General features: G+C 45.9%; 1 protein-coding gene across 1 annotated transcript in view; it reads right to left on the minus strand.

The window, feature by feature from the left end:
• Positions 1–20,592, minus strand: part of LOC129701612 (lateral signaling target protein 2 homolog) — a 61,888-nt gene extending 41,296 nt beyond the window's left edge. The window contains exon 1 of the mRNA XM_055642925.1: positions 20,574–20,592. The gene's annotated coding sequence lies outside the window, so the exon portion shown is untranslated. The remainder of the gene's footprint in view (positions 1–20,573) is intronic.
• Positions 20,593–20,896: the final 304 nt, after the last annotated feature.

Consider the following 20,896-nt stretch of genomic DNA (forward strand, 5'->3'; position numbering starts at 1 on the left):
ATTTGGACACGTACATGGATAGGACAGATTTAGATGGATATGGGCCAAACGCGTGTGAGTGGGACTAGTTTAGATAGGACATGTTGGTCGGTGTGGGCAAGTTGGGCTGAAGGGCCTGTTTCCACACTGCATCATTCTATGACTAAAAAGTTAAGAAGAAAAATGCATGTAGATAAGTAGAACGGATTTGAAAGAGGAGTGAAATGTAAAGGAAGAGAGAGGTTTATGGATGGAAAAGGAACATAGGAAAGGAGGGAGGTGAGTGGGCTTGGGCAAATGGGTGAAGGGAAAATAGTCACAAAGTGCTGGAGTAACTCAGTGGGTCAGGCAGCATCCCTGGAGAAAAGGTATAGATTATATTTCGGGTCAAGGCCGTTCTTCAGTAATATTCATGACTTGACATGCATAGACATTCCTGAATGTTACCCAAACCATCGTAAGCTACTTTGTTACGGTGCTTGCCCTCTCCTATAACGTCTCTGCTGCCTTGGGTGATGCAGGACTGGACACAAGCTTTGGGGCACGGTGTGAAGCTGTTGCCGTCTGTCCCAGCCTGATAAAAACCTGGATGGAGTGGATTTGGAGAGGATGTTTCCACTAGTGGGACAGTCTAGGACCAGTGGCCACAGCCTCAGAATTAAAAGACATTCCTTTAGGAAGGAGATGAGCAGGAATTTCTTAAGTCAGAGGGTGGTGAACTGTGGAATTCATTGCCACAGACAGCTGTGGAGGTCACTTCAATGGACATTTTTCAGGAGGAGATTGATAGATTCTTCATTGATACGGGTGTCGGAGGTAATGGGGAGAAGGCAGGAGAATGGGTTTGAGAGGGAAAGATAGTCATATAGTGATAAGGTGTGGAAACAGGCCCTTCAGCCCAGCATGTCTCATCTGCACTAGTCCCACCTGCCCACGTTTGATCCATATCCCTCCGAATCTGTCCTATCCATGTACCTGTCTAACTGTTTCTTAAATGTTGTGGTAGTCCCTGCCTCAACTACCTCCTCTAGCAGCTTGTTCCATACACCTACCACCCTTTGTGTGAAAAACATACCCCTCAGATTCCTATTAAATCTTTTGCCCTTCACCTTAAACTTATGACCTCTGCTCCTCGGTTCACTTACTCTGGGCAAAAGACTCAACCATATCTATCCAAATCATGATTTTATACACCTCTCTATTAGATCATCTCTCATCCTCCTGTGCTCCAGCCTACTCAACCCTATAGCTCTGGCCCTCTAGTCCTGGCAACATCCTCGTAGTAAATCTTCACTGTACCCTTTCCAGTTTGATGACATATTTCCTATAACATGGTGCCCAGAACTGAATACAATACTCTGAATGCGGCCTCACCAACTTCTTATGCAACTGCAACATGACCTCCCAACTTCTATACTCAGCCTGACCCACTGAGTTACTCTAGCACTCTGTGAAACGGAATAGAACAGGGCAAGATTAACAAGTTTGCTGATGATACAGAAGTGAGTAGTTTTGCAAATAGTGAAGATGGGTGTGAAAGATTGCAGCAGGATCTGGATCAATTAGCCAGGTGAGCAGAGGAATGGTTGATGGTTGCATGATTCCTTGAAGATTGTGTCGCAGGTATATCAGGTGGTCAAAAAGTATTTTGGCACTTTGGCCGTCATCAGTCAGAGTATTGAGTATAGAAGTTGGGAGATCTTTCCCTCTCAAATCCATTCTCCTGCCTTCTCCCCATTTCCTCTCATTAACTACCGCCCAATCTCAAACCTCCCCTTTCTTTCAAAAACCCTGGAGCGTATTGTTGCTTCGCAACTTCATTCCCACCTCCTTGCGTATAACCTACTTGAACCCCTCCAATCTGGCTTTTGCCCCCTCCATAGCACAGAAACTGCTCTCCTCAAAGTCCTCAACGACCTCCTCACCTCTGCTGACACCGGTTCCCTCAACATCCTCATCCTCCTCGACCTGAGCGCAGCCTTCGATACAGTGAACCATAACATCCTGCTCACCAGAATCAAAGACCTCGGCATTGAAGGCTCTGCACTCAGCTGGCTCCATTCCTACCTTTCCAACAGATCCCACTTCATCTCTCTCCACAACCACACCTCTGCTACAGCCACAGTCACTCAAGGCGTTTCCCAAGGCTCCGTACCCGGCCCCCTCCTCTTCATCATCTACATCCTCCCCCTTGGTCAGATACTCCGCCACTTCAACCTGGACTTCCACTGTTACGCTGACGACACCCAGATCTACCTCGGCACCAAATCCCCCCACAACCCCCCCCTCTCCCATATCAACTCCTGTTTGTCAGCTATAAAAACCTGGATGCAACATAATTTCCTCAAACTCAACAGCGATAAGACAGAATTCCTCCTCATAGGCTCCAAAGCCACACTCAGCAAAATCAATAACCCCACTCTCACCATCGACGGCACCATTGTCTCCCCATCTCCCCAGGCCTGCAACCTTGGCGTGATCTTTGATTCCACCCTCTCCCTTGAGCCTCACATCCGCCATGTCATTAAAACCTCCTTCTTTCATCTCCGCAACATCGCCAAACTCAGACCCTCTCTCACACCTCCCGCTGCTGAAAGACTCATTCATGCCTTCATCTCCTCCTGACTGGACTACTGCAACTCACTTCTCCTTGGCATCAGCTCCACCTACATCAACCGACTCCAACTGGTCCAGAACGCAGCTGCCCGACTCATCACCCACACCAAATCCTGGCATCACATCACTCCAGTCCTCAAACAACTTCACTGGCTTCCCATCTCCCACCGGATCAACTACAAAATCCTGATCCTCACCTACAAAGCCCTCCACCATCTGGCCCCCCCATATCTCACTGACCTCCTCTCCCCCTACCAACCCTCACGGTCCCTCAGATCCACATCAGCCGGTCTCCTCTCCATCCACAAGTCCAACCTCCGCAGTTTTGGGGACAGAGCCTTCTCCAGGGCAGCTCCCAGGCTCTGGAACTCCCTCCCCCAACTGATCCGCAATTCCGTGTCCCTCACCATCTTCCAGTCCCTCCTCAAGACCCATCTCTTCACCTCTGCCTATCCATAGCCCCACGTCCCCCTCCCTTTTCATATGTGCATTAATTGCCTCATATTGTGTGTTGTATTGAATTCTGTCTTTACTTTGTGTACTAGTCATGTCTCTACTATTTATTTCATTCCCCTTACATGTTTTTCCTCTACCTGCTAAATTTTTGTAAGGTGTCCTTGAGACTCTTGAAGGGCGCCCATAAATAAAATTTATTATTATTATTATTACCTCCGACACCCGTATCAATCAAGGATCTATCAATCTCCTCCCAGTGGGGGTGGCGTGGGCCCAGCGGGGGTGGTGTGGGCCCAGCGGGTTGGCGTGGGCCAAGGGGGGGTGGCCTAGCGGGGGTGGGCCAAGCGGGGGTGGCGTGGGCCCAGCGGGTGTGGCTTGGGCCCAGCGGGGGTAGTGAGGGAGGCATGGGCCCAGCGGGGGTGGCGTGAGCCTAACAGTGGGGGTCAGCTGGGATGATGTGGGCGGGAGATGGCTTGGGTCCCGGCGGCGGGGGGAGGTGAGGGGAGCGGGCTCTGCCGCAGCGGCATCTGGTGTTGAGGTTACAGCCGCTGGGTTCAAATTCAGCCACTCCCGCCCGGCAACGGGAGAACGGAGAACTGTCCGTTACCAAAGTGGAAACGCTGATTTATTTATTTATTTATTCCGATCCCCCCCCCCCCCCGATTTTTTTAGTGATTTTTTTTTCTTACTCTGGGGGGGGGGGGGGGAGAAGGGGGGTGTGGTCGCACCCAGCACACCCCCCCCCCCCCCCCCTTCAGACGGCCATGCATTGTCACATGTACTTGGTACAGTGAAATTCTTTGTTTGCATACAGTACAAGCATGCAAGAGGCACCACGTAAAGGGTGCAGACAAAGTTTCTTCATCTGCCTGGTTATCTGTTTCTTCGACAGAGTTTGGATAGAATGTCTGTTTCAGGAGTTTACACAGGTTATGTAAAATACATGCTCTGTCCAATGGAGTTGATTAAGTGCATCCTGGCTACAACGGTGGGGAAATTAGCCTGGGAGAGGACACAGTCGAAGGTCTGATTATCCTTTGAGTGGGTAGGAAGCAACTGCAGATGCTGGTTTATCAATGGTTCAATGGTTCTTTATTGTCACGTATGCATACCACAGTGAAACTCTTTTGCACAACCAAAAATGCAGTCGCCACAATATTGGCGCCATATTAACAACAAAAGAAAAGAAAAAAAACACAGAAAACAGAAACAGTCCAAAGTGTAAAGTGCAATCCACGTGTTGAAAGTCCAGAAGCACACCCGATCCAGGTGAGCTGACCCAACGCCCCTCTCATCTGCTGACCGCCTCTGTGTCCCGGGGAGCGCCTCCTGCAGCCGACCTTGAAGTGCTGGAGGTGATACCACGATCCCTCTCCTACCGACCCACCCCTCGCATCCGTCACCACCAGCGGCTCTCTCCTCGCCTCTGGTTTTCGGGTCTCCGAGCTTTCATCGCATGTGACCGTTGCGTCTTCATTCTCGGCAGCCAACGGGTCTTTGATGTCATTGGCCACGAGCCCGTCCATATCCCTTGTTCTCGGCAGTCCTTGTACAGCCCGTTCTCAGTGGTCACTTCGGTCGACGGGCTCACCCTTGTTCGAGGTGATCACTTTGGCTGCTGGACCTGTCCTTGTTCTCAGTGGTCATTTTGGCCGCCGGGCTCGGCCGTGTTCTCAGCAATCACTTTGTGACCCATCTATCTGGTATTTTTTTAATCAAATGAGTTAATGATAGTTTGCAGACCGTCTTCCAGGCATGCAAAAACATACGTAAATTCAGAGATTGGGGTGACCTTTGTTCTGCACTGTAATTGCCATCAGTTGTATAGTTTTTTTCATTAGGTTAGAAGTCTTCTCAACTCCATGGGAAAGTTGTTGGAGGGAACAGCATTTATCCCAGCATTGATTGCAAGATCATGGAGTGGCAGAGACTGGCTGGGCAGCAATCCAATTCATTTTTATATGGCCTATAGAATCTCTCCTCCTCCTACCTCCCAAAGCAAAAGTAATTATTTTCTACCACTTCGCCTCCCAAAAGAATTATCACCAACAAATTGATTATAAAGTTGATACAGTGGTGATTAAGATAGCAATTAAAGGCCTATATGTATTTTATGATCTTAATTTGGAAAATAAAGATTGTCAATCCTATTTTTAAGCCATTACTGCATTTTTTTTATCATTACAGAAAGTTCTAATTGGCCATAATATGTGTAAAACATGTCAAATTTGAATACTATTCATTGATAGAATAATGTTAAAACATTGGAAAATATAGAGAGTTTAAATAGCACATACATGAAACAAGAAATGTAAAAATAAGGAACTACAGGTGTTGATTTACAAATGAAGAAACACAGTACTGAAGTAACTCAGTAACTTAACTGAGGCAGCATCTCAAGAGAACTTAGATAGATGATGTTTCGGGTCAGGACCCATCTTCAGACTGATTGTGTGGTGGGGGGGGGGGGGGGGGGGGTAGAAAGCGGGAAGTGGAGCGGTAAGACAAAGCCTGGCAGGTAATAGGTTGATATAGGTGAGATGTGTTTTTTTGATAGACAGATGGTTGGACAGAAGGCAGAGATGAAAGGGCAGAAAGTGTGAGGCACAAGGATAGAATAGTTGCAAATTGTGAACCTGGAGGAAGAAATGGAAGGGGCAGGAAGAAATAGGTGTGTCCGGGTGGGGGAGAGGGGAGAGGGCAGGGGGGGTAGAAGGGAGGTTTCTTTAGTTACCTAAAATTGTAAAATTCTATGTTCATACCATTAGATTGTAAGCTCCCCAAGCTCTGACTATGGAGGAATAAAGAATGAGGACATCTCAGATGTCTTTATTCTACCTCCCTTACGCCCAGTCAGGGATCCAGCAGTCCTTCCAGGTGAGACAGAAGTTTATGTGCACCTTATCTAACCTCAACTACTGCATCTGGTTCCCAATGTGGCTTCCTGTACATCAGCGAGACAAAGTGTAGACTCGGCAACCATTTAGCCGAACACATAAGCTTCATCCACCAAGGTATGCTGGATATCCCGGTTGATAACCATATTAATTCCTCTTCCCATTCCCATACTGACCTTTCTAACCTTGGTCTCCTCCATCGCTAGAGTGAGGCTGCACACAAATTGAAGGAACAACACCTCATAATCTGCTCTTATAACAGGTAGCCGACAACCCAATGGTATGAATGAGAAATCCGTCAATTTTAAGTCACAACAGAACCCTCCCCATCTCCCTTCTTCTCCCGATATGCCTCACCCTCCCCCCCACCCCACGTTTCCGCTCCCCTCTCCCTGTGCACTCCATTTCCACCAACATCCCTTCCCCTAGCTTCAGAATTTTCAACTTCAATCCTTTTGTCTCACACCTTTTGTCTTTTCATCTCTGGTCTTTGCCCAACCATCTGCCTATCAAAAAAGTCTCCTCACCTGTATCAACCTATTACCTGCCAGGCTTTGTCCTACACTTCCTTGCTTCCAGGTTTCTTCCCCAACCCACCCCCGCAATCGGTATGAAAAAGGGTCCTGACCCGAAGCATCACCGATACATGTCCTCCTGAGATGCTGACCACTGTGTTACTTCAGCACTCTCTCTTCTCTCACACATACAACAGGACTGATAAGATAAACTCAGAAAGCAAGTAACATTAACATGTACGGTGAAATAATTTCAAAATCAATAAAACATTTGTCTTAATTATACAATGGTTTTATCTTTCTTTTGCTTGAGAAGGAGAAAAAGCTGACAGGAGCTTTTGTATGGCAGAAGATTGGCATTGCACATAAAATGAAGCAGAACAGAATGCAAACAAGTTTAGTTGACTGAGCAATTTCACCGAGAGAAAGAGACCAAAAGTAACCGTAAATAGCTAATCAGCAGAAAGAGAACTAGAGAATGGGAATGAGAGGTGATTGATGAGGGTGAGGTGGTGATTGTTGTCTACATGGATTTTAGTAAGGCATTTGATAAAGTCCCTCATTGTAGGCTGACCCAGAAGATTAAAATGCACGGGATTAACAGTGACTTGGCGATATGGATTCAGAACTGGTTTACTAATAGACTACAGAGGTTGTAGAGGCAGGACAATATTTAGGCTGTAGGTCTTGGTTCTTGGTTTCTTGGTCCTCCAAAATATTCCAAATGGAATTTAAACTGGAGGTGGTGAAGGGAGGGCTTAAGCCAGAAAGGGTTATTGGGAAGAAAGAGCTACTTTAAATTTAGTTGCATCTGGTTGGGTAACTATAGTTGGGTGGAGATTATTCCATGCTTTAATTGTGCGGGGGAAGAACGAATTGCTGTATACATCTGTCTTTATAGCTGGGATCACAAATTGGATCGAATTCCCTGGTCTGCTCCTAATTGGTTTGGGTTTGGTGTAGGTCTTGTAGTCTATGTCGATCTGACCATTTAACATTTTGTAAAAACAGGTCAAACGGTGAGCTTCACGTCTGTCTTGGAGAGGGTTCCACCCCAGAAAATTCAGAAGTTTGGTGACACTCGCTTCTCTCTCATAGGTGTTAGTAACAAATCGAGCTGCCTGTCTTTGGACACGTTCGATGGAAGAAAGGTCTCCAACCAGTGGAGTACTGCAGTGATCCGTACTGGGACTTCTGTTGTTTGTGATATACATACATGACTTAGACGTAAACATAGATGGGTTGGTTAATAGGTTTGCAGATGACAGCAAGATTGCTTGCGTAATGGACTGTCAATGTACACAGTGGAATGTAGATCAGCTACAGAAATGGCAAAGAAATGGCAGATGAAATTTAAATGGAGCAAATGTGAAGTGTTTTACTTTGAGACGTGGAATATAAGGGGAAAATATATACATTAACCTCCAAACCACACATCTTTGATTTGTGGGAGGAAACAGGAGCACCCAGAGGAAACCAATACAGTCACAGGGAGAACGTGCAAACTTCACACAGTCAGTACTCTAGGTAAGGATCAAACCCGGGTCTCTGGCGCTGTGAGGGAGCAGCACTACCAGCTGTGCTACTGTTCTACCCTTGGATTGTCTTCTCTAGAACAACGGAGGTTGCAGGGAGACCTGATAAAAGTTTATGTGGCATTTAAGAAATGTCTGGATACGCATATGGATATGCAGGGATGGAGGGATATGGATTATATGCAGGCAGATAATAGTTGGTCTTGTATCAAGTTTGGTACAGACATTGTGGGCCGAGAGGCCTGTTCCTGTGCGATACTCTTCTATGTTTTGTGCAGAATCAATGCGTAAAATAGAAAAGTGAGAGAAAACATGGAAATGGAAAATAAATGCAAATAAAGAAATATTATACAAAAATCTGAACAGCTAAATCATTGCATAATAGGCAGCCAAAATCTATCAATTAATCTTGAATTTAGGGAGTAAAAAGCAAGTGAATTCACATTATAGTGTGTCAGAGACCATTAATGATAATAAACCAGGGACAGTTAAATAAGACAAATATAAAAAGGACGAAAATAGCATTTAATGAATCATTTACTTTTTTCATTAGTATAATAGATCTGAAGATTAAAGTCTCAAATAAATGCTTTTGTGAATGCATGTGCCAATTATGGAAACCAGCTGGGAAAATTATTCCACATTGAAAGAAGTAATTATCTTATTTGTACTGAATTTAATTGTAGTTCTGGGCAAAGGTAGAAAGCTCCAATTTAATTTCATGAATAAATTCTAGTCTTAGTTTTACCCTTGACAATTCTTTAGTTTAAATATATTGAAAGCATTTGATTACCTAGAGTTAGAATGTTAAATTAAGATTTCAAGACAAAGGGAAGTAGAATCAAGATTCAAGATAGTTTATTGTCCTGTGTCCCAGATAGGACAATGAAATTCTTGCTTTGCTTCAGCACAACAGAATATTGTAGGCATAAATAAATACAGAACAGATCAGTGTGTCCATATAGCATTGAATATATATATATTGATAACTGATGAGCAACCAATCGTCTTAGTTCTATTGTAATATACCTCTTTGACATCTGCACAAGACAATATTTCAGCTATGCATTTGGTAATTTTGCCTACATTTGAACTATCACTCGGCAACTAGAATGACTTGCTTCCACTCCAGTTCTGAGATGATTGAAGAATCATGGAATCTTGAGAGCCTTCTGGAAGGTGTGATTTGATGGTATGAATGTATGGGTAGTTTTGGATGTTATGCACTCCCTTTTTCTGTTTGCACATTGCTTTCTTATGCTCTTAAAGACACAGGCACAGAAACAAAATGCACATGCCGACCACGATGCCCCGTATACACTCGTCCCACCTGTCTGCATTTGGCTCATATCCCTCTAAACCTTTCTTATTCCTGTACCTTCCAAAATATCTTTTAAATCTTATTATAGTACCTGTTGCAACTAACCCATCTGGCAGCTCGTTCCATATGCCCACAACCCTCTGTGTGGAAAGGTTGCCCCTCAGGTTCCTATTAAATTTCTCCCCTTTCACCTTAAACCTCAGGATCTTGATTTCACTCCTCTGGGTAAAAGACACTGTGTATTTACCCTATCCATTCCCCTCATGATTTTACATGCCTCTAAAAAAATCACTCCTCATCATTCTGCATGCCAAGGAATATAGCCGTTGCATGCCCAACCTCTCGCTATGGCGCAGGCCCTCATGTCCAAGCAATATTCTTGTAAATAATCTCTGCACTTTTTCCAGCTTAACACAATCCTCCAAATGGGGCCTACCAACATCTTGTACAACTGTAACATAACATCCCAACTTCCAGACTCTATATCCTGACTGATAAAGGCCAGTGTATCGAAAACCTTCTTGACCACCGTATCTACCTGTGACTCCACTTTCAGGGATGTATGTATCTGCACTCCTGAATCCTTCTGCTCTACAAATACAGGAGAGGTGTTGGAAGACACAGGGTGGAAAAAGTTGTACCTTTTTTCAAGAAGGGCTGATGGGAAAATGCTGGGAACTATAGGTCGGTGAGCTTAACATCTGTAGTTGGTAAGTTACGGGAGGTTATTCTGAGGGATAGGATATACAGGCATTTGGATGGGCAAGGACTGATTAGGAATAGTCAGCATGGTTTTATACGTGGGAGGTCATGTCTCACAAATATGATTGATTTTTTTGAAGACGTGACCAAAAAGGTTGAAGAGGGCAGAGCTGTAGATGTTGTGTACATGGACCTCAGTAAGGTGTTTGACATGGTAGGCTACTCTGGAAGGTTAGATCGCATGGGATCCAAGGAGAGATAGCTGAATGGATAGCAAATTGGCTCCATGGAAGGAAGCAAGAGGATAATGGTGGAAGGTTGCTTCTTGACTGGATGCCTGCGACTAGTGGTGTTCCTCAGGGTTCGGTGCTGAGCCCGTTACTGTTTGTCATCTAAATCAATGATTTGGATGAGAACATACAGGGCAAGATTAGCAAGTTTGCTGATGATACAAAATTTAGTGGTTTTGCAGTAAGTGAAGATGGTTGTGAACGATTTCAGCAGGATCTGGATCGATTGGCCAGGTGGGTGGAGGAATGGTTGATGGAATTTAATACAGAAAAGTGTGAGGTGTTGTATTTTGGGACGTCGAACAAGGGCAGGACCTACATAATAAATGGTAGGCCTCTGGGTAGTGTTGTAGAGCAGAGGGATCTAGGAGTACAGGTGATTGGTTCCTTGAAGGTCGAGTCGCAGGTAGGTAAGGTGGTCAAAAAGGCTTTTGGCACTTTGGCCTTCATCAGTCAGCATATTGAGTATAGAAGTTAGGAGGTCATGTTACAGTTGTATAAGATGTTGGTGAGACCACATTTAGAATATTGTGTTCAATTCTGGGCACCATGTTATTGGAAAGATATTATCAAGCTTGAAAGGGTTCCAAAAAGATTTACGAGGATGTTGCCAGTATTAGAGGGTGTGACCTATAGGGAGAGGTTGAGTAGGCTGGGACTCTATTCCATGGAGCGCAGGAGGATGAGGGGAGATCTTATAGAGGTATACAAAATCATGAGAGGAATAGATCGGGTAGATGCACAGAGTTTTTTGCCCAGAGTAGGGGTAGAGGACCAAAGGACATAGGTTCAAGGTGAAGGGGAAAAGATTTAATAAGAATCCGAGGGGTAACATTTTCACACAAAGGGTGGTGGGTGTATGGAACAAGCTTCCAGAGGAGGTAGTTGAGGCTGGGACTATCCCGTCATTTAAGCAACAGTTAGACAGGTATAGTACATAGATAGGACAGGTTTGGGGGGATATAGACCAAGCGAAGGCAAGTGGGACTAGTGTAGCAGGGATGATGGGCCTGTTTCCACACTTTGACTCGATTTCTGAGTTGGACCTCAGCGCTGAGATGCCTATAGGTTTTTTATTTTCACTTTTTGTGTCATAGTCTTACATCGTGGAAACCATTCGGCCCAACCTGGCCACACTGGCCAACCAATCCCATCTACACTTGTCCCATCTGTCTGCATTTGGCCCATAACCCTCTAAACTGGTCCTATCCATGTACCTGTTTAAATGTTTCTTAAACATTGCTATAGTACTTGCCTTAACTACCTCCTCTGACGGCTCGTTCCATACACCTACCACCCTCTGCATAAAAACGTTACCACTCATGTATCTATTAAATCCCCCCTTCTACCTTAAACCTATGTTTTCTGGTTTTCGATTCCCCTACTCTGGTGAAGAGACTCTGTGCGTCTACCCGATCTATTCCTTTCATGATGTAGAACACCTCTATAAGATCACCCTTCATCCTCCTGCGCTCCAAGGAATAGAATCCTCGCTTGTTCGACCGTCTACACCATCCTCGACGACCTCTGGGTCCTCTCCCTACAGCTCCGCGGAGCCGGCCCTGAGTTGTGGCGACCCGCCACCCGTCTTCGCAAGGTCTGTGGCCTCCTGGGAGCATCTGCCACCCGGCCGACTGGGAAATGTGCCTGATCCATACCCCTGCACTTCCATGTGCCTATCTGAGAGCCTCTTAAATGCCACTCTTGTATGTGGAAGGCAATAAAGTTCAGTCAGTCTTCCTCCTTTTGTTCACCCGTGTTTGGGGCCGTGACCCTCCGCAGTCGCCGCTACGGACGGCCCGATGTACAGGCCCTCTCATTGGGATGATCGAAGCTCCAACGTCGGGATGGATGAAACACACTCCGCGCTTGGAGTGCCCGAATCGGCCACTTTCGTACCAGAGACCGTGGCTTCTCGATGTTATATGCCGCAGGCAAGCCAGTGGTGGGAGCTCTTCTCTGGCAATCCCCGGCAAGGGATCCCTGGCTCCGAGATGGTAAAGTCCGCTCCACGCCTGCTCGTAGAAGCTCCGCAGACCGCCACTTCACGATGTTAAAGTTAGCAGGCCTGTGGTCGGTGCCTTTCTTCTGGCTCCGCGACGTTAAAGACCTCGCCTGCTGCTGAAGCTCTGGGCCGTCTCCGGGAAAGGCCGCACCAATCCAAGTTGTTAAGCCGCGAGGGAGGGCGAAAATGTGACTAGGAGAAAGGTCGCATCTCCACCGAGGTAAGTGACTGGAAATGGTTGAAATGACTTACAAACTGCTGGCGAGGCATTGATGGAGTTGACTTGAAGCCTAGTAGTTGTTTCTCTAAAATAAAGTTAACCCTCTCCAATGCCTTCCTCCTCTCCATATTCCGCTTATCATGGGTGACTTTAATCTACATGTAGATTGGGCCAACCAATTGGTAACAGTGCTGAGGAGGAGGATTTCCTGGAATGTATACTGGATGGGTTTTTAAACCAATATGTAGAGGAACCGACTAGAGGGCGGGGCCATCCTAGACTGGGTATTGTGTAACGAGGAAGGATTAAATAGCGATCTTGTTGTGCAAAGCCCCTTATAGACAATAGACAATAGGTGCAGGAGTAGGCCATTCGGCCCTTCGAGCCAACACCGCCATTCAATCTGATCATGGCTGACCATCCACAATCAGTACCCCGTTCCTGCCTTCTCCCCATATCCCCTGACTCCGCTATCTTTAAGAGCCCTATCAAGCTCTCTCTTGAAAGTATCCAGAGAATCGGCCTCCACCGCCCTCTGAAGCAGAGAATTTCACACTCACAAGTCTCTGTGTGAAAAAGTGTTTCCTCAACTCCGTTCTAAATGCCTTACCCCTTATTCTTAAACTGTGGCCCCTGGTTCTGGACTCTCCCAACATCGGGAACATGTTTCCTGCCTCTAACGTGTCCAAATCCTTAATAATCTTATATGTTTCAATAAGATCCCCTCACATCCTTCTAAATTCCAGAGTGTACAAGCCCAGCCACTCCATTCGCTCAACATATGACAGTCCCGCCATCCCGGGAATTAACCTTGTGAACCTACGCTGCACTCCCTCACTAGCAAGAATGTCCTTCCTCAGTTGCCTTGGGCAACAATTACCATAATATGGTGGAATTCTGCATTAGGATGGAGAGTGACACAGTTAATTCAGAGACTAGGGTTCTGAAATTGAATGAAGAAGACTTTGAAGGTATGAGACGGGAATTGGCTAGGATAGACTAGCAAATTATACTGAAAGGGTTGACAGTGGAGATGCAATGGCGAAGATTTAAATTTCACTTGGATGAACTCCAGAAGTTGTTCATCTCTGTCTGGCGAAAAATTAAAACTGGGAAGACGGCTCAACTGTGGCTGACGAGGGAAGTCAATGATAGTGTTAAAGCCAAGGAAGAAGCATATAAATTGGCCAGAAGAAGTGGCAAACCAGAGGGCTGGGAGAAATTTGGAACTCAACAGAGGAGGATTAAAAGGTTAATTAGAATAGAATAGTTTCTTTATTGTCATTGTAACATGAACCATGTACAACGAAATTTAAAATGTCAGCCAGTCAGTGCAGCATTCAAACATTTCTAAAATCCAGAGAATCGGCCTTAAGAGGCGGAAAAAAAGAGCATGAAAGAAAACTTGCGGGGAATATAAAAACTAACTGTAAAAGTTTCTTTAGGTATGTAAAAAGGAAAAGGTTAATGAAGAGGAATGTAGGTCCCTTACATTCAGAGACACGTGAATTTATATTGGGAAAGAAGGAAATGGCAGAACGGTTAAACAAGTACTTTGGTTCTGTCTTCACTAAGGAAGACACAAACAATCTCCCAGAAATACTAGGGGACCGAAGGTTTAGTGGGAAATAGCAACTGAAAGGAAGCCACATTAGTCAGAGTATGGTGTTAGGTAAACCGTTGGGACTGAAGGCAGATTAATCCCCAGGGCCTGATGGCCTGCATCCCAGAGTACCCAAGGAGGTGACCCTAGAAATTGTTGATGCATTGGTGATCATTTTTCAATGTTCTCCCGACTCTGGATCAGTTCCTGTGGACTGGAGGGTAGCCAATGTAACTACACTTTTTAAGAAAGGAGGGAGAGAGAAAACGGGGAATTATTAAAGATGTTATAGCAGTGCATTTGGAAAGAATTGACAGGATCGGTCAAACTCAGCATGGATTTATGAAGGGGAAATCATGCTTGACTAATCTTTTGGAATTTTTTGAGGAGGTAACAAGTGGAATGGATAAGGAAGAGCCAGTGGATGTGAATGTGGTGTAAGAATGGGTCGACTGGGCTTGTATACGCTGGAATTTAGAAGGATGAGAGGGAGTCTCACTTCTTAGAGGATTGGACAGAGTAGATGCAGGAAAAATGTTCCTGATGTTGGGGGAGTTTAAGAATAAGGGGTAGGACATTTAGGACTGAGATGAAGAAAAACATTTTCACCCAGAGAGCTGTGAATCTGGAATTATCTGCCACAGAAGACAGTGGAGGCCTATTCACTGAATGTTTTCAAGAGGGAGTTAGATTTAGTTCATCGGGCTAATGGAATCAAGGGATATAGGGAAAAAGCCAGAATGCGGTACTGATTTTGGATAATCAGCCATGATCATATTGAATGGCGGTGCTGGCTCGAGAGGCCGAATGACCTACTCCCACACCTATTTTCTGTGTTTCTATCTATACTACTAAAAGTCTGTTCTTGACTGCTTTTGGCCTTCTGTGCTGCGATTTCAGAGAGAACGCCGTCACCTACGGCCGTCATTTTTTGGCCACCTCGCTCAGATCCCCCCTCCGCCGCATGTGTGCCGAGGATTTTTCCCGTCCATGAAAAATGACAGAGATATTAATGTTTTTACACAATTCCCCATTCTCTCTGCTGCCCCTGCTGGAGGGAGGGGGAGGGACTATAAAACCAGGAAGTGGTGTGCCTCAATTAGTCTCTGCAAGTGGTGTGCCTCAATCAGTCTCTGCAAGTGGTGTGCCTCAATCACTCTGCAACATGGAGGGCACTCTGAGCTCTGAATGACCTGAACACATTTCTTCACACCTGTGAGTAAGTACCCTTAATGTGGTTTGAAATAAAATATGGTTAGTTTGAAATAAAAAAGCACTGCCTGCAAATGGTTGTTTGGGGGGTTTGGGTTCCTCTCTCTCCCCACCTCTCTGTCTCCCTATCCCTCTCTCTTTCTCTCTCTCTTCCCCTCCTCTCCTTTCTCCCCCTCTCCCCCCCTTTCTCCTCTCCCCCTCTCTCCTCTCCCCTCTTCTCTTCTCTCTCTCCTCCCCTCCCCCTCCTCTCCCTCTCTCCCCCCCTCTCTCTCCCCCCCCCTCCCTCCCTCTCCTCTCCCCCCCCCCCTCCCCCCCCCCCTCCTCTCCACGCCCCCTCTCCTCTCTCCTCTCCCCCCCTCCTCCCTCCCCCTCTCCTCTCTCTCCCCCCCCTCTCCCCCCCCCCCCTCTCTCCTCTCCTCTCACCTCTCCCCCCCCCCTCTCCTCACCCCCCCCTCCCTCCTCCTCTCCTCTCCCCCCTCTCCTCTCCCCCCCCTCTCCCCCCTCTCCCTCCCCTCCCCTCCTCTCCCTCCCCTCTCCCCCCCCTCCTCTCCTCTCTCCCCTCCCCCCCCTCCCTCTCCTCTCCCCTCCACTCCCCCTCTCTCCCCCCCCTCTCCTCTCCCCACCTCTCCTCTCCCCACCTCTCCTCCCCCCCCCCTCCTCCCCCCCCCTCCTCCTCCCCCCCCCCTCCTCCCCCCCCCCTCTCCTCTCCCCTCTTTTTCTCCCCCTCCTCCCCTCCATCCCCTCCCCCAACGGGTCTGCACTTGGTCTAGTATTAAAATAAATCTTTCACTGGTTGAATTGAATTGTGGGTGTGACATTTTTTAAGGGCTTCTTTCTAATCTGGAAAATCTGACCTAAAACAACCACTGTTTCTGTAACTAATTATTGTATATGGTACTGAAGCTAATATCATCTATTTATTTTAGCAGCAGAAAAAGACAGGTTGCTAATGCTGTTGCCATGTTGGGAAAATGGCAGGTTAATTTTTTTTAGGGCATATTAACTTGTTTCGACACAGAAACAAACCATCAGCTCCAAAGTCAAAGTCAGATTTATTCGTCACATGCATCAACGAAGGTGCAGTGAAATGAATTTGTCAGGCAATGATACACTTAAAAAATGAACACACCATATACAATAGAATTTAACACAAACATTCACCACAGCATTCTTTACTGTGGTGGAAGGCAACAAAGTTCTGTCAGTCCTCCTCCTTTGTTCTTCCATGGTCGGGGCCATAAACCCTCCGTAGTCGCCGCTACGACAGCCGGATGTACAGACTTTCTCGTTGGGATGATCTAAACTCACTCTGCAGCTTGGAGCGCCCGAATCGGCACTTTCCTGCCAGAGACCATGGCTTCAGGATGTTAAAGGCTGCAGGCCGGTGGTCGGAGCTCTTCTCCGGCGATCCCTTCTCAGACTCTGGATGGTATGTCCACGCCATGCCCGTGGCTAGAAGCTCCGCAAACCACAGCCCTATGATACCAAAGTCACCAGGCCAGCGATTGGAACACTTCTGTCTGGCGACCCCCTGCAAGGGTTCGCCTGCTCCGTGACGGAAAAGTCCATGCTGCGCCCGCTGCTGAAGCTCCGGGCCCAACTCCGAGAAAGGCCGCTCCAATCCAAGCTGTTAGACCGCAAGGGAGACGACATGGAAAAAGTCGCCTCTCCGTTAAGGAGGCGATCGAAAAGCGGTTTCCCCCTTTTCCCCCACACCACCCCCCACATAAGACATACTGAGAAACACCTAAACTGACATTTGGACACACCAAAAAAAACAAAAAAACTCCATCTCAGTTTTTATTCTTCAAATAAAATCTTTCCATTCTTTTTTCCCCAAAGTTAAAGACACCACAGATCAATAAAATACAAACTGATGGCGGATCTTTGTAAGGTCAGGCAGCATCTTTAGAGTCTGAGGAATGGTTGGCGTTTCTGGTCAGGACCATGCATCAGACGAAAGGCTCCAGATTATAGCATCTGTACTCACTTGTGTCTGTTAGTGTGGAGCTACTCTCACTTCCTGACTAGAATAATGGGATGTCAGGAATTGCTGCACAATTCAGTTGAAGGTTTCAGAATTCTCAATCTGTGATTGGAATACAACCAAAGATCAATATATAAGAAATATAATATTTGTCTAAAACCTGACATCTGTCCTTTCTAGCGTGGAATGAATTGAATCCTCAATTCATGCAAGTAAGATGAATAAACACAATGACAAAAACTGCTAAGATTAATAATTAATGGGAGTGCTAGATGCAATAGAAAGAACAGAGGTAGGAATCGCGTTTAACGGAAACTACCAAGAAAGTAAATCACAGTCCATTGATGCAAGCACAGAGAATAGATTTTGGAATGTTGAAGTATTTCCAAGACTTAGTGCTCTATAATTTTAGCTAGACTGTGTATCAATTCAGATGTATTTGTTAACAATGTTACAGGATCAAAACAAGAAAACATCAATCAAATTAATGAAAACTAACATAGCAATGTAACATTAGATAGTTCTACTTTTGCTCAAGATTCATGGAGCAATGGAACTAGTTTCTAGTTTGTTTGGTGAATCCAAATCTACATTATTTTCAACAATGTCTCTGATTAGTATGGAGATCACCGACTACAAGAAATATTGTTGTGGGAAGGATCTGCAGATGCTAGTTTAAGTCTGAAGAAGGGTCTCGACCCGAAACATCACACATTCCTTCTATCCAGAGATATTGCCTGTCCCGCGGAGTTACCCCAGCATTTTGTGTCTATCTACAAGAGATAACTATTCTCTTATTCAGGGACATTGTTCTGTTGGACTCCTTGATTTCTCAGGAGACTGCTGGGGAATATCCGTGTTTTCTATCTCCTATTGGTCTTGATTATTTTTTTTATCCTTTACATAGGCTTGTGTGAATCTGAAGTAGAGTGATAGAGAGCCATAGCGTCATACAGCATGAAAACAGGTTCTGCTCAACTTATCCATCCTGACCAAGATGCCCCATCTAATCCAGTCGAATCTGCTTGCATGTGTAGGAAGGAACTGCAGATGCTGAGTTAATGTTATTCCACTTTTCAATTTGCTAATGTTATTCCACTTTTTAAGAAAAGTGGAAGAGAGAAAACAGGGAATTATAGACCAGTTAGCCTGTTATAGGTGGTGGGGAAGATGCTGGAGTAAATTATAAAAGATTAAATAGCGGTACATTTGGATAGCAGTAACAGGATCGGTTCGTGTCAGCATGGATTTACAAAGGGGAAATTATGCTTGACTATTCTTCTGGAATTTTTTGAGGATGTAACTTGGAAAATGGAAAAGTAGGCTGTGGGCCGAGCATCAAAAATGTGTCTAGAAATCAACTTTCATGACCCATGTCTCGGACCTACATGAAATTTTGCACAGATTTAGATAAAATATAATTGAGAAGGAAGTCATAACTCGTCAGTGCCAAAAGTTGCACATTAATTAATTAAACTAATTAGAAAATTAGATTGAAAAAACAAGCGCCATCTAGTGTCCAATGCCCATATTACACCATGGGGAGCCTATTTCCGTGTGGCAGTCTATTTAAACCATATAGTATTATACTATACATATATATATAAATACACACACACACACATTCACACACGCAGACTTATTCACTCACGCAGAGACTCATTCACACACACACACACACACACACACACACACACACACACACACACACACACACACACACACACACACACACACACACAGACTCATACACACACACACACACGCACACACAGACTCATACTCATACACACACACATTCACCCAATACTAAAATGCCAAGTAACTTCAGAACGTGTTGAATATACAGTGTGTAAAACGAATGTTTAAAGCATCCTGTAGAGGCTGCTGTTGCTGAAGCAAAAACATGCTTTAAATAAAATCCAACAAACATACTCACCATAGACTGAGCAGTCGGCTCTCTTGAATTCAGTATAATTCGCAGCTCAGAGAGCCGTGACTCGCTTCCTCCGTCTGGCAGAGACTGAGTGAGCCACGACACTTCCGGGTTTTATAGTCCCTCTCCCCCGTGCCGCCAGCGGGGGCAGCAGAGAGAATGGTGAAATTTTTTATAACATTAATATCTCTCTGATTTTTAATCGATGGGAAACATCATCCGGTCCAGTCCGGCGGAGGGGGGCTCTGAGCGAGGTGGCCAAAAATGACGGCCATAAGTGATGGCGTTCTCTCGGAAATCACATCACAGTAAGTCAAAAACGGTCAAGATCAGACTTTTAGTAATATAGATATGACGTGAATATGACTTTAATCATATATAATTATGTATAATTATATTATATAAAAATAATATAATGAATATAATTGTGTGCGTTTTTAGAATGAGACTGCCGCAGAGATCCGGCTCCTGAACCAGCCTAATTAATGGGTGAGGGCAGTTCCTCTGGGTTCCCCCGTTTATCGAACCCCACTGACTGCCAGTGTGCAGAGTGGGGGTCACGGCCATAGTGGGACTGGGGCAGTGCCAGGCTGAGGATAGGCAAAGGCATCTTCCACTGACAGGAAAATGCCTAACCCTAACCCTAATTAGCCCCCCTTCCAGAGCTGCCCATGGCTGGAGCGGGAGCCTCTTTGGGACCGGCTGCGGGCTCCGTATGTGTAGCCCCGCAGCACATTCACCTCGGCCAGCATGCCCTTCTGGATCATCGTGGTGATGATGGTGGGGAGCAGCAATGCCCTGCACGCCGCCCGGGCTGCCTTTAGCACCCCCATAGCGTCGGCCTCCCGACAGCCCAACCGACCACTCGCTGCACCCACCGGCCATCCGACCACTCTCACCATCCACCGGCGGACTGACCGCTCTCACCATCCACCGGCGGACTGACCGCTCTCACCATCCACCGGAGGACCGACCACTATCATCATCCACCGGCGATCGACAACTCTCACCACCCACCAGCGGCCCGGCACGGCTGACCACTCTCACCACCCACCGGCGGCTCGGCCACTTTCACCACCCACCGGCAGCCCGGCCACTCACGACGACGCATGACAGATCCTCCACAGCATCCATCGGCCTACCGACAAGCCCGACCGGCAGACTGACTGACCAACTCTAACCCTAATCCTAACCCTAGCTTTACATTTGTTATTTATCATTTTTATTTAACAGTTCACATCATAACTTTATAAAGATACATCAATTGTGAAACTAAATTATTAGCAAGGTTAGCATTACCTTTATTCCTTGGAAACCTTGCTGTTGTTTTGATGTAATTAGGAAGCAGCCATGATCCCAGGGTCCTCGCTGCCTAGCAACCATAAAACAAAGCGTGGGATTGGTCAATTTGAGTCTGACCTCAATTACAAACGTGCATTGATTGGACAATTATTACTCGGAAAATTTGAAGTTTTTCTCATATTTTAAAAAAATGTGCAGGTTTTGGTTTTGATGAGTTACAGGTATGATTTATATAATATTTTTACACAATATGTTAAAAATTCAGGTAGTTCTGTGAGTAGGGTCACGAATTTGAATGAAAAAGCTCCTCGGCCCACAGA

This window comes from Leucoraja erinacea, chromosome 11 (assembly GCF_028641065.1).
Source record: "Leucoraja erinacea ecotype New England chromosome 11, Leri_hhj_1, whole genome shotgun sequence".
Lineage (NCBI taxonomy): Eukaryota > Metazoa > Chordata > Chondrichthyes > Rajiformes > Rajidae > Leucoraja > Leucoraja erinaceus.